At 36.5% G+C, this 13,159-nt stretch overlaps 1 long non-coding RNA gene across 2 annotated transcripts in view; it reads right to left on the bottom strand.

The window, feature by feature from the left end:
* The window catches only part of LOC121664809, a 122,709-nt gene that overhangs the window by 59,752 nt on the left and 49,798 nt on the right, over positions 1–13,159 (bottom strand). For both annotated transcript variants that reach the window (XR_006016139.1, XR_006016138.1), the window contains exon 3: positions 1,933–2,074. This is a non-coding gene — a long non-coding RNA (uncharacterized LOC121664809). The remainder of the gene's footprint in view (positions 1–1,932; positions 2,075–13,159) is intronic.

Here is a 13,159-nt window from a genome sequence, read left to right as displayed (position 1 = left end):
ACTGGTGCCTGGATCACAGCTCTGTAAGAAATTGTGCAGCACTGTAAGATTGAATCTGCAAACTCTATTCCAGAAGCACTTAGTAGGTGCATAAATCATTTTTTTTCTCTTACAAACAACCTTCTATGCTTCACCTGCAGGAGTTACATTTTAAAAAATTCTTCAGAGAGGAATTTGAAGAAGAATTCAGCTGCTAATAAATACAAGTATTTTTAAATAAAAAGTAAGAAAAGTACATTCTATTGACTAATACTGTATAAACCACAGGTACTCTTCAAAGGAAAAAAAAATTTAAATAATAATTTTTAAATAAGCATACCCAAAATAAGCAGATTTTTTAAGTGTAGATACTGCAGGTGTGTAGTAGGCAAAAAACATCTATTAAATGTAAAGAAAGAACTCTGATTTAAAATAATAGAAAAGGAAAGTAGTAGCTGTCCAATTACACCTGATATCAAAAATGCCCATAAGAAGTTTTCTTCATTCATAATTTCTAGGAGTTGCACCACAATGCAAGCACCACTTTAAGCAGAAGTGCAGGCAGGGAGACTGAAGGGGAAAGGGAACGGCAGGTGACCTTGAAGATGGAGGCTTTTGTCAACCATTTACTGCCACAATCCTTTTTCAATATGGAACGCTTCTAAAAGCACAGAGGTTTTTTCGCTGTGTGTTTGACAGAGGAAATTCTGAACATATGTTTTTTGATAGTTATATTGGCTAAATTAATAATTTTAAAGTATTCTTTAAAAAATTAAAAACTTTCTTAGTCTCAACCCAATACTCCAGCAATTTCTGCCACTAACCTCATTTGTTTCCCACTGTATAACAAGTGGCAGTGCTCTTATCTTTACTTAATTAGCTTCGCTTTCTAATATTAAACTCCTGCTTAAGATTAAAAAGGCCATGGTAAGCCACATGCTATCTGTAAATAAGATGAGTCTGTTGTGAAATCTTCATATGTAAATGCATATTGTTGATGACTAAAACAACTATGAGTAACTATGTAAATATGTCATTGTGGCATACAAGAAATGCTTAGCTCCACACTTAGTACAAGGGTAAATATGAAAGTGGAAAATTTGTAGGTGAGTATTATGAAGAAAATAATCAAATATTTCCACACACTAGTTAGAGAGCTCTGTTTAGTTTAGGGAAGTTAAACCCTGCACCTAAAAATTATCAACACCCATTCATTGAAGATATTAAAAAATTCTGTGATAAATCATTCGTCTGTTGAGAATCACTGTCAAAATTGCTACTGCTAGACAACCAGCTCTTCAGAAAAAGCAAGCATTTCAGTTGCAGAGACTGGACAGACACTGAAAGTTATTTTGTATCTGAAAATCTTTACAAATTAAAGGAGTGAATTTCATACGATGATGTTCCTAAAACCTTTTTCTTTATGATATATGTACACCTTGGCTGGGAGAATTTTGCTGTGCACTCCACTTTTGTGCTTGAAGTAATGGCTGTCTACTTCTGTCAATCTTACTGGATTCATTTGACTTTTATTAGAGTTTCCTGTTACCCTACTTAGCTAGGGGTAAGTAGGGGTAGGGGTAACAGGAAAGGCCAGCTCAGGCCTTGTACATGTCACAGAGCTGCATCTATACAATTATATAAAGTCATGTTCAGTGGCTGGGTGAACTGCACAGTGTATCCTCTGTTAAAGGAGGTAGAGAAAGTTGAGATTTCTGCAGAGTGAAAATCTTGCTCTCCAGCAAGCTGCTGTATTTTACTACACAGCTTCTAAAAAAAAAAGTTATCATTTTATTTATCATGATAGCAGTAAAAATCATAGCACTAGTAGCCACTGAATCAAAGAGTTAAAGCTGAAGTTTTATGACACCAAAAGAATTACCTGTAGTAAGGTAAATCACCAAGAAAGGCAGGATTACTGGGATCTAATAAAATGTTTTAATGTGAACCTACCTCTGGTCCCCATGTCTTTTGAGGGCATTCTTCAGTCTTCTTTTTTTGCCCAGCATCTTTCAGTTTGTTCCCAAATTCACATGGGACTTTTTGCTGCCCATCCAGAGGCAATACAAGTATCAAACAGAGGTAATAAAAATACCTACAAAATAAAAAATGAGCAAAATTATTTATTAAAACAATCCATTCCCTTATTTGATGCACATGGTCTACACACATACAAGAAACAACTACGGAGTAAATACTAAAATCTACATGACGAAGACTGTCTCACAGCTCAAATAATTTTACTGATCTCAGTGTGACCAAAGGTCCCAGTCTCAAACCAGTTTTTACTGCTGCTATCTCACATAGTCAGTTTTATCAAAAACTTTCATGATAGTGTGCTCATACTGTCCTTTGTTCTAAATTATTGGATCTCTTCATAATTCTTCAGGCAAAATATATGAAGCAGCTATTAATCATTTTGCCTTTGCAGTTTTGTTGAGGCAGGGGAGAAGCAAGCTTTCACAAGCATTCCAGCTTTTGATTTATATGAGAAGAGAAACGGATATATCTGATCTTTCGATTTAAACTACAACCTGATTTGAATACCACAGGTCACTCATGTTGTTGTCTAAAATTTCAGGACTGGTATTCACATTGAGGAGTGTACACAGAAAAACTTGCCATTGACATATAATGAATAAGTACTTCTGCAGTGACCCAGTTTTGACTGTCTCTGATGATTCAGTACATTCATGTGTTTGTAGGGAAAAAGAAATAGGTCAAAGTCAGAGGAGGTTTGTTCCCAGGAAAGACTCCTGCATGGATAGGGGAGCATGAATTTCTTCAGATCAAGCAGGCATATGAGATTTTCACCATACTGACAATCTAAACTAATCAGATTATAATTTTTCTGCCTTTTTCTAAAAGCAGTGGCATTGTAGGCTGATCTCTTAGGAAAATCATACCAAATTATCTCAGATCTGACAGTTCAACAAATAGGTCTTCCTGCCTCTGCACATCTGTCTGAGAAAGATACTTCATTCTCACCAAATGTTATCTTAGCCTGTCCTGAGACTCTGAGTGTATTTAAGTGATACCAGTGTTTACAGTGCAGTTGCATCCCTAAGACAGCTGCAAAAGAGTGATACGACAGATCAAAGCTCTGTGGAAGTTTTCAGGTAATCCTAATCAGAGCCTTTTATAAGAAACACAGTCCTGTCTGACACATGGAGCAAATGACCTGTAAATGAAGCTGCCTCACGAACTATATAGACATTTCTCTGTTTTCCACACAACTTTTGCTTCAGAAAATTTAGGTCAAATAGCATTTCAATTTTTTTTTTCTAGCAGATTAAATTGGGTCATGTTCCTAGAGAAGTGGGTCATTTTTCCTTGTAAATAAACAGTTTCATGCCTGCATATCTTTAGTTCAAAGGCTCTATTGTTTGTACTCAAAACTGCACAATTCTTTTGCTTAGCCAAGAGGCAGTGATTTTTTCTTTTTTTCCAAAGGGCAGTCTTTAGCCTAACCCAGTAAGACACATGATTTTTCTCAGTGCATGACAGTGAAGAGTCTTTTTTCTGCCTTCCCATCAAAACACTGACTGGGGACAAAATTCTTAGCCAGTATTGATTGATTTGCTCCAGTGACTTCAACAGTGCTGTTCTGGTTTATATCAAGTGGGAATCCATGCTAAAAAAATCAGTGTCCAGTGCATAAATATAGAAAAGTTATTGCCAATTTTCTAACACATCTCAAAAGATTATTTTCACATCTGTTCAGGTGAGAATAAGGACCTTTATGAAGAGAACATGGTGCAATTCCCCAGCTTGAACCTGTAAAGTCCAAGACAGATGATCCAGCAGCTCAGTGAATTTTCACAGGATGGTTCAGTCAAATGTTATAGAAAGAACAAAAAAAGCTCAACAATAATATAACCTTCTGTCCCTTTTTTTTTTAATTTAGCCTTATCAGTGTTGCTATCATTTATGTCATCATGAATGAAAACATGGAGAACTCTCATACTGCTGAGTTTTCAAAGGATTGCATATTGATATAATTTCCATAAATACAGACATACATTTAAAGTTCACATATGTGAGTATCATGTAAGGTCATTCTTATGCCAGCCATTCCCCAATCCTTTGTGGGCTGTTTCATAATTTTTTTCCAATGTTTAATGTCTACAGCAATTTTTTCTCACTGTCCTTAACCTTTCATTGCATGTCTTACAGAAAACTCAAGGATTTAAACATTCTTCCTTTTTAAATTCACACCTCTCTTGTTCTCAAATTGACATTGCATACATATGCCTAACAAACCTAGAACACCTACTGTCTTTGCAAGTTTAATTCCTCTTCACTATTATTTCCATCTTCACTATCAAAAGAGGAATGAGTATACTGGTATGCCAATTTCAGCAAACTAGGTAAAATAAGAACTGTAAAATTATTGGACAAGGAGTAATGTTTACTAACTTTTCTGGAAAATCTAGTCCCTTTTTATTGATATTGTTTACTCCTTTATAGTGCTCTGTATTACTCTACATGCTTCAGGAAAGACTATATTTGAAGTCCAACAGCAACAGACATAAAAGTTATTCTTTAGTCACAAATTTAGTCTAATATATGATATAACTTCTGTATATGTAACACAGAGTTCCAGTCTGGTCTTCTGCGGTATTTGGAATCAAACCTTTGAATAGAGGCATACCAATACTTGTTGATTTGAAAAATCTTTTCAATATGATCTAGAGATTCCCTACTTCAGAAGTACTCCAGAGATAATTCACCATTTTTTCAAGAGATTTGAAAGCTACATACGGATTTGACACCATTTCTTGACATGCTAAGATTTTGCCATAGGAATCTTGATATCCGTGGTTGTATGAATAATGAAGAAACTTTTTCTGGCAGCAATATTTTCTAAAATAATTTGAATAAAACTTCCAGCAGCTGTGTCTTTTCATCAATTTTACTCTTAAAACATCTGTTCAGTTATATAATGAAGACAACACCAACGAAAGTTGTTTTATTCATATCAGGAGTGAGCTTCTGAAATGCTTCTGAAAAAAAACCAAAACTAAAATTATTGTCAAAAGAAGATTGTAGAAGAATAGCAGAATACAAAGTCTAATATTAAAAGAGTAAGTGAATCTGTTTCATATTGCTTTTATGATACTGATATTATTCTAGGGATTTTTACTTAATTTACTTATATATGAAAAGAAAAGATCACAACATAAACATAAATAGTTTGTGTAGATTAGAGTGAAGGGGAATTGTTGTTCAAGAGGAACACAGCATATCCTGCAGAGATCTGTATCGCGCCTCACAAATAGAGATTACCCACAAATAGATACCAGGGCAGCTGTGTTCTCAGGTGAGGTCCTTGAAAATTGTTTTTCATTACACACATTTGTTTACTTTGAAAAATGATTCTACAGTATAAAACAGATTTTGCAGGTTTTCTTAGTAACACTGGACCTTCTCATATTATGGCTAGGTTGAGATGTGTAGATCAGATATGTGAGAAATAAAGCAGCCAAAAAGAAGAGATCTCATTCCAAAAGGATACAAAACAATATTTTTATCTGAAAAACGTCAGCCAGCACCAATACAAGAAAAATAAAGAAACAAAATTCTGCACATTAAAAAGACAGAGAGAGAAGCTGAGCAGCCCTAATGGATAGCACTGGATTGTTTTTTGAACTTTGGGGTTCTCTACATATCTTAAATAACAACTAGTAAATTGAAAAGACATTGGTATGAACATACCAGCTCTTCAACAGGATGCAGTGAAAGAGAGTGTGAATAAATTAGAGGAAGGAGATGTAAAAAGTAAAACGTATGAAAATGAGAACAAAAAAATTGGTCAAAATTTTCTGCTGGTTTGTTTGTTGGTTTTTTTTGGGGGGGGGGGGTTGGTTTTTTTTGTATTGGGTGAAGTTGCTTGTTTTTTTGGGGGGTTGGAGATTTTTCAGTAAGAGAATTGTAAATTCTGACAGTCTCTTCAGAATGCAAGTAGCTAGAAATGGAAATAAAAGCATAGTAATGGGAGATAAAAAAGCTGAAAATAACAACTTAATTAGAGATACTGATAGAGATTTAAAAATAAGTTCTTGAAATTCTTTTTAAATTGTGGGCAATATGTAATAGGAATTAACAGGTATGGGGCTACATGTGCAAAAAGGAAAATTATGACTTTACTCTCCCTTGTACTTTCAAAACTGGAACAAGCAAGACCACAATCAAAGTAATCTCAGAATATGAGAAAAGCAAAAGAAAGAAATATGAGAATTGTATTTAAAAAAAACTTATTGACAAAGCAAGAGAAGTTACTGAAAGAGCAGACTGAAGTTACTGAAAGAGCAGGGATGAAGTCATGGGCATGGAACAAAAATTTCAAAAAGTTATTAGTGTAAGAGATGAATACTGCTGAGAACATAAGAAATTAAAGGGCTGGTGTAGGAGAGATTTGGTAACTATGTAACTACTTTTCCAATTCTGAAAACACAGTGACAGTATGGTAACAATTGTGAGGTTTATGTGCGTATCAACACAATACAGCCCAGTGTTGACCATGACCACTATTAACCAAAATCAAGTTATTTAAATAATACTAGATCTCTATTTAACAGACTATCATGAAATTTATTATAATAGTACTTTTAGTCAACAGTCTTATCATGCTTTTACCAACAGTGTGATCAATATAAGCATTATATCTAGCCTACAATTTCACCCACCACTTCAAAAGCTTCATAAATCATCAACTTTTATAACTTCTTGATTACCTCCTAACGTTCATACAAAACAAGGATAAAAACAAAAATCACCCTCTGATGAAAGCATGCTGAGCACTTGAAAAACTTTTATTAAATGATATCCAGTTAGCAACACCCTGTTGGGCCATTGCTGTGTAGTGATGATTATGGAGTGCTCTTTCGCATAAACTGAATAAATCTCATAAATTGTTGATGGAGGTGCTTTAAAATATCATCTATTGACCAACTTTACCCCAGCAACAGAGCAGAATTGATTTACTTTGCCTCTCTTCTAAGAAATTTTATCCATAGCCTGGGGCTTGGGGACTGTACAGCAAACAGATCAATCCAATGTACTTTCAAGGGCTGGAGAAAGCTGTTCACTTCATGTCTGGGTTCCCTGAAAGGTCTGTGTCTTGCTACCCAATTTACTGAGGCTTGCTCACAATATGACAAGAAAGGCGGATGAGGGTAACCCATCTTTAACATCAAAGAGAGTTCACAGAGGTACGATTAAAGGTAAAATTGTCAGGCCAATTTTTACAATGAGGTTCAGTCTACAGGAGACATGTAATTGAATTTCAGTTCCACTGGAGCCCCAGTTCCACAACTCGCCTTTTCCCTTCCTTGTTCTGCCTTGGCTGTTACAGGGGGTGTGGAAAGGCAACAGGCCATGCTTCACATGGCCCATGTGATCCCTATCCATCAGACAGACTCCTTGGGCAGTACAGCTCCACGCAGATTGCAACCTGATGACAGAACAAAAACAAAATAGAGGAGATACTAAGACCAGCAATGCCTTATGTTTCTGTTCCACCTCTAAAAGATTTGCAATATAGATCTCTTCCACAACACTTTCTTAACTTGTACAAGGTATGGGAAATATTTTTGTTTGTCTACAGCCTTCAGTGAACTAAAAATGCCCATTAGCATTTTAACCCACTTGCCTTTAGACCTTTAGAGAAATTCTTTTTTGTTACTTTTTAGTCACACTGGTAATGAAGAAGTGAATTACTCTAGAGCTCTTTGCACTATTATGCCTCTCTCTTTCATACTTTTGTGATGCTGCTTTGCTAACATACTCCTCACCATACTGAAAAAAACCATGAGCAAACACTACTTGAAGTTCATTTTGGAAAGATAACTAAACAAAACCAGGTGAATCTAACTGCAGTAGAGTCATATATCTCATCAATATTGCCCTTGCAATAGCATGATATCTTACATTTGGGTGACATCTCAGGAAAACAGAATACCCTTTTGGACTCTATATCTAACAAGGACCATTGGCTTCTTTGGGACTGCCAGTGCATTTGAAATTAATGGATTCGTATATGAGATAAAAGATGGAAGTCATTTAATACCTTACCAAACTGTCTCATAAGCTCTGAGGCAGGCATGGAATTGTTTTCCTTGTAATAAAATCCACAAAAGATCAGTAGAAAATCCCCTATGTGAGGCAGTTAGAAACACCTTATTAAATCCCCCCAAAAATGAGGTGCTCGTTGAAGCCTCTCACGGTTATTAACTGACCCAGACATGGCATTGCCTATCAACTTGCATCTCCTGTCTCACCTAGCTTGTAATTCTCCTTTGGGTCCGATCTTTCACAGAGTGTGGAAATAAGACTTGAATTCAGCCTTCCACACTGGGGACACATATGAACATGATTTTCATAATTACCTTCAATCTTACTGCATGTAGAAACCACTAATCCCACTTGAAGTCATTACAGAGGTAACACAGCCTGGTATAAGGTGGTTCCTTCACTCAGATAACATTTTTAAATAAAGTGGCATCTCCAATATTATATTTTCTGGTTAAGTGTTTTTACATTTACTTCCAAAGTGTTCTCATTTAAGGAAAACTATTCATATATGCCTTCGTACCAGGCAGTTTAACAGCCAGGAACTTAAAATACCAATTAAAACGTACTGTCAAAAAAGAAAAACCAGCTCTATTTTTCTGGAGGTGTTCCCAAGATGCAGCCAAACTAACAATGAGTTTTAAATTTTCTGTACTCCGTGTGCTATGTCTGCTTCTCACCTGGGAATTAGTCCCTCTCCTGCATAAATATGCACCAGATGGCTGAGGAGGGCCTTTGGAAGGCCTGAAAGGGCACTCTACAGAAGAGCTGTAGTGTCACACTCAGGAGGCACAGAACTAGTCTTTTGTGAAGCATACTGTCAGCCATTTATCATAGTACTACATATTCAAGGAAAAAACAGGCAACTAGAGAAGGAGGGCAGAAAGTGTACTCTTCCAAGGTCACTTCTGCCAAACAGACATCATGCTATTTGCCATGAAAACGCCACACTTCTTTTCCTCCTCTCTTAGTGAGACTTCCTTTTTATTTCCTTAAATGATGGTCTAAGTCTGAGGTATATTTCCTCAGCTATTTGTGTATGTCTGTGAAAAGTTTATTTTATCCTTGTAGAGGCCAAAATATCAAGTTTCTAACAGGATCACAGTGAGGGAAGACAAGGCTTCAGATTTAGCAGGAGGCCCAGGCATGTGGGGAGAGTATGAATATATCTGCTGGAGTTTTGTAATTGCTTGCCACAAGTCAGCTCAGTCTTTGTTTTTGTTATTGTATACACATAAGGAACATTAGCACAAAATATCTCAGTGTGTCTACAATATAGGAGCAAGAAGATTCAAGTTGTCATCTTGTTAAAATGCAGACCCATGCTGGCTAATTATTTGTAGCTAGGTACAGATGTCAAACCCTAAAAAGGTGGCATTTACCGAGGCAAAGTGTAATGGCTAAACTGTTTTTTACTCGCATCATCTATACAAAGAAAAAACCTAACCAAATAAACAAGGTGTCTTCTTTCCTACTATTAACAAACTAGTTTAAAACCAGCATAAATTTTAAGAGTTTTAATGGAAAAGAACAAAGCAGAAAGAAACATTAACATGCTACTTAAAAAAATAAACAAACTAACAAAACACCAAGCACTACAGTCTGATTTAAAATTTCTCTGTGGCTTCTGAAAAAAACCCTACTTTTAATTATTTCAATAGGAGTCAAGTTCTTTGGAAAATATATTAGGATATTACTTGTTCATATCACGCATCTAATTATCAAAACTGGAAATTATATTTTGTCTGATTACTTTTAATTCCTGCACCCAGCATGCAATGGTGAAGTCATTTTCTCTCTTCTTTGTAGCAGGTGGATCACCATAAGGACAATTTTTAAAGCTTCACATTTTTTCAAGGCTGTTCACAGAGTTCTGAATACATATACAAACTCCTCTAACAGGTAACAAGGTATCCAAGTACCTCCTACACACTGCTTTTTAAAATACTTCCCTCTTTAACTGAAGGACAAGGGGAGGACTGGTGTGACAATGAAAAATTGAAAAAAAAAATAAAAGGCATCTTAGATGATGATGTGTTTCAGAGGTAAGAGGGGTATGGGTCACACTCTGTGCAGATAAAGTTTTGAATGCTTTGAGCACAGACCAAGGATGTTCATATCTAAACTTCCTCAATGCTCAGAAAATTTTGAACTGGTCCATTTTCCTTTAGTGTCCTCATAGGCTCTGTAGGCCATATGACAAATAAGAGGACATCTCTGCATGCTCAAACCTTCCAGAAATAAGCCTAAAGGCAGAAAAAGTAGATGTCCAGTTGCCCATACAATAACATTTAACTGGAATTTTCTTGTTTTTAATGTTTTCTTAACATAAGCTCTCATTCCCCAAATTACTCAGAGTTGGTCGTTTTATCACATAAGCTGTGTTCTTTCAGACTTGCAGACCTTGCACCTGTAAATGCAGAAAAAGTGTTTTGATCTGTTGCTCCACTTATCCTTACAGCCTTGTGAGAGTACTATAGGGAACCCATTATCTGAAAAGGTGGCAGATCAGTGCAGAACTGAAAAAGAACCACTCTGAAACTCGAACCAGAGAAATGTGATGCTTAGTCTCAAGAAACTCTTTTAATGTACACACGACATTTGCCTCCTGGATTCATGTTGGGAATAAGGCTGACTAACACTCTCTAAACTTCCCAGAAATTCTCTCCAGTTTAGTTCATTTCAGCGAACTTGTTCAGGAAGGAACAAAACATTCTCTAAGTCTCTGCCTGGCAGAGCACAACAGTAAAAAAGAAAAACCAAAGAACAGAACAAGAGCTTGAAGGATCAATACTCCCATCTTGTGGCTGCTGAAGAAAATGCATATGTCTAAGTAAAAATGGAAAAACTGTTTCATGTAGATAGTTTATAAATATTAATTTACTTGAAAAGACATTTTCTTTTATGTTGTAATCAAATTTGGATCTTAAAATTACCAGTGTTATATTCAGAGAAGGAAGTATGTGGAAAAATTTTCATTCAGCCACAACAAATTAATAATTGTAGCAAATTTCGAATTGCAGGCAGGTGAAAGGATGAAATCCACTTTTGTGATACTCTGAATTCAAAGTATCCTGAATGAAGGCAGGGATGTTATGGAACTCCACAAGCTGGGGGCAGTAGGTCATGCTGAAATTTAAGGATACATGATGGAGGAGTAACAAGCACTTAATTCACAACATCTGGATGCAATAGATACAACTCTCCTTTCTGTAATTCTGTGAACCTCAGAAGAAGGAGCAAGTCTCACTTTTCCTGGGTCTTCCAACAGATTTTTCTTCTTGATTTATTAGTTACCTACATAAAGCTGAAATGAAGAGCATGTGGCTAATATGCCTCATTAGAGGCCCTATATGGTTCCTGTGTTAGGTACCTACTTACTTACACAAATCAGTGCTGAATGAACTTGTTTCCTCTATCATTTCCCTGCATCTGCACAAATTCTAAGATAGTATGCATCCTGACCCTTGATTGGGATCTCAAAGTACACTTAATTTATGATGTGTGCTAATACCACCACCACCATGAGAGTACTCCTGTGCTGTTTGGAAGACACTGACAGTGAGAAATTTGCTTTAATATTTAGCCATAAAAAATTCCTGGAAAACACCAAACACGCAGTTTCAGAACATAAAGCTCTCAGTGGAAACTCATCTGGAAACATGGTTGTAAAGTTGAAATGAATGACAGTTACAGAGATGATAAATCAGATATTATCACCTTAATAAGAATCAAATATGGAAGGAAAAAACTTTTCCCAGAAGATTGAACACATTTTAAATATTCTGATTCACATAAAAAACCCTAAATATATAGACTGAGAAGATTTAAGGAATGTTGAGGCCCAGGCTCATAGAAACTATGTGTTTTTCTCACCTGGTAGATCCATGTGACTGAAATGAGACCAAGGCCCAGCCAACTGAACTGGAAGTGGGATTTCTAGGAAATACATGATCTGTGCATGTAGAAAGGGGCTGTGTCTTACCAAAGTAGAAAGGACAAAACATAGTGAACCCTCCTGCAGGTCAACAGCCTTTACACCAGGTGAAATTGGCCTTGAGAGCAAGCTGATTCATTATCAGACATTTCAAAGCAGAAGGTACACAAAGTGCATTTCAAAGACAGAAACAACCAGTCAGGAGGACTCTGTTCGCTAACAAGCCTACTGGAAAAATGTGTCAACAGAAGTTCTCACCTGAGGTTCCTAACAGAGGAATTGCTACTCCACAGGTGAATGCAAGTTTGCTCATAAATCAGACCCCCAAAGCAGTGTTAAATTATGAGGGAGCGCAAGACTGAAGTCAGAGCCTGTGAGCTTCAGGTTAATAAATGCAGTAATCATGGGATATAGACTGTAAAAAGGGAGACAAGACACAAGAAGAGCAGCAGCAATAGCATCTTCAAATCTACACTACCCTATAAGTACACAGGTCAAAACACCTAGCAGTGTTAGGTTAGTGCTTCAATTTGGTTTTTTTGCTGTAGTTTGAGGGGGGAAAAATAAAGAAGATTCTCCCGTTGAGAAAGAAGCTGTTCATTGCTTATTAAAAACTGTCTCATAACAATTAAACTGTGAATGAGGGATGTTCACCACAGTCAAACATGAGTGAGGAATGCAGTATGAAAATGAAATATATGTTGGGCTGTATTAATAACAGTGTGACCAACAAACTGATGCAAATGATGACACTGCAGTACTAGAAACCTGTTATGCTGCCTGTGGAATATGGGGTTTAGTTTTAGACAGCTAACCTTTAGTGGCTTCAAACTGAAAGAATTTGGTTTAGATATTAGAAAAAAAAATATTTACTGTGAAGGTGGTGATGCAGTGGAACAAGTTTCCCAGAGAAGTTGTGGATGCCCCATCCCTGGAAGGGTTTAAGGCCAGATTGGATGGGGCTCTGAGCAACCAAGTCTATATCCCAAACACACAGCAGGGGAGTTGGAACTAGATGATCTTTAAGGTCCCTTCCAACCCAAACCATTCCATGATTCTATGATTTTTAAAAAGTGGTAGTGACAAACCTGAGAGAATCTAGAAGAGGACGAGCTGCTAAGATGATCAGGGGCTGGAGAACCTGCTGTTAAGAGTATCTGAAGGGACTCT

Source organism: Corvus kubaryi, unplaced genomic scaffold (assembly GCF_017639235.1).
Source record: "Corvus kubaryi isolate FWS band 111438036 unplaced genomic scaffold, C.kubaryi_AGA036_p1.0 37308, whole genome shotgun sequence".
NCBI lineage: Eukaryota > Metazoa > Chordata > Aves > Passeriformes > Corvidae > Corvus > Corvus kubaryi.
Note: the sequence above shows the minus strand (reverse complement) of the source record. Positions and strands in the feature narration are given on the sequence as shown.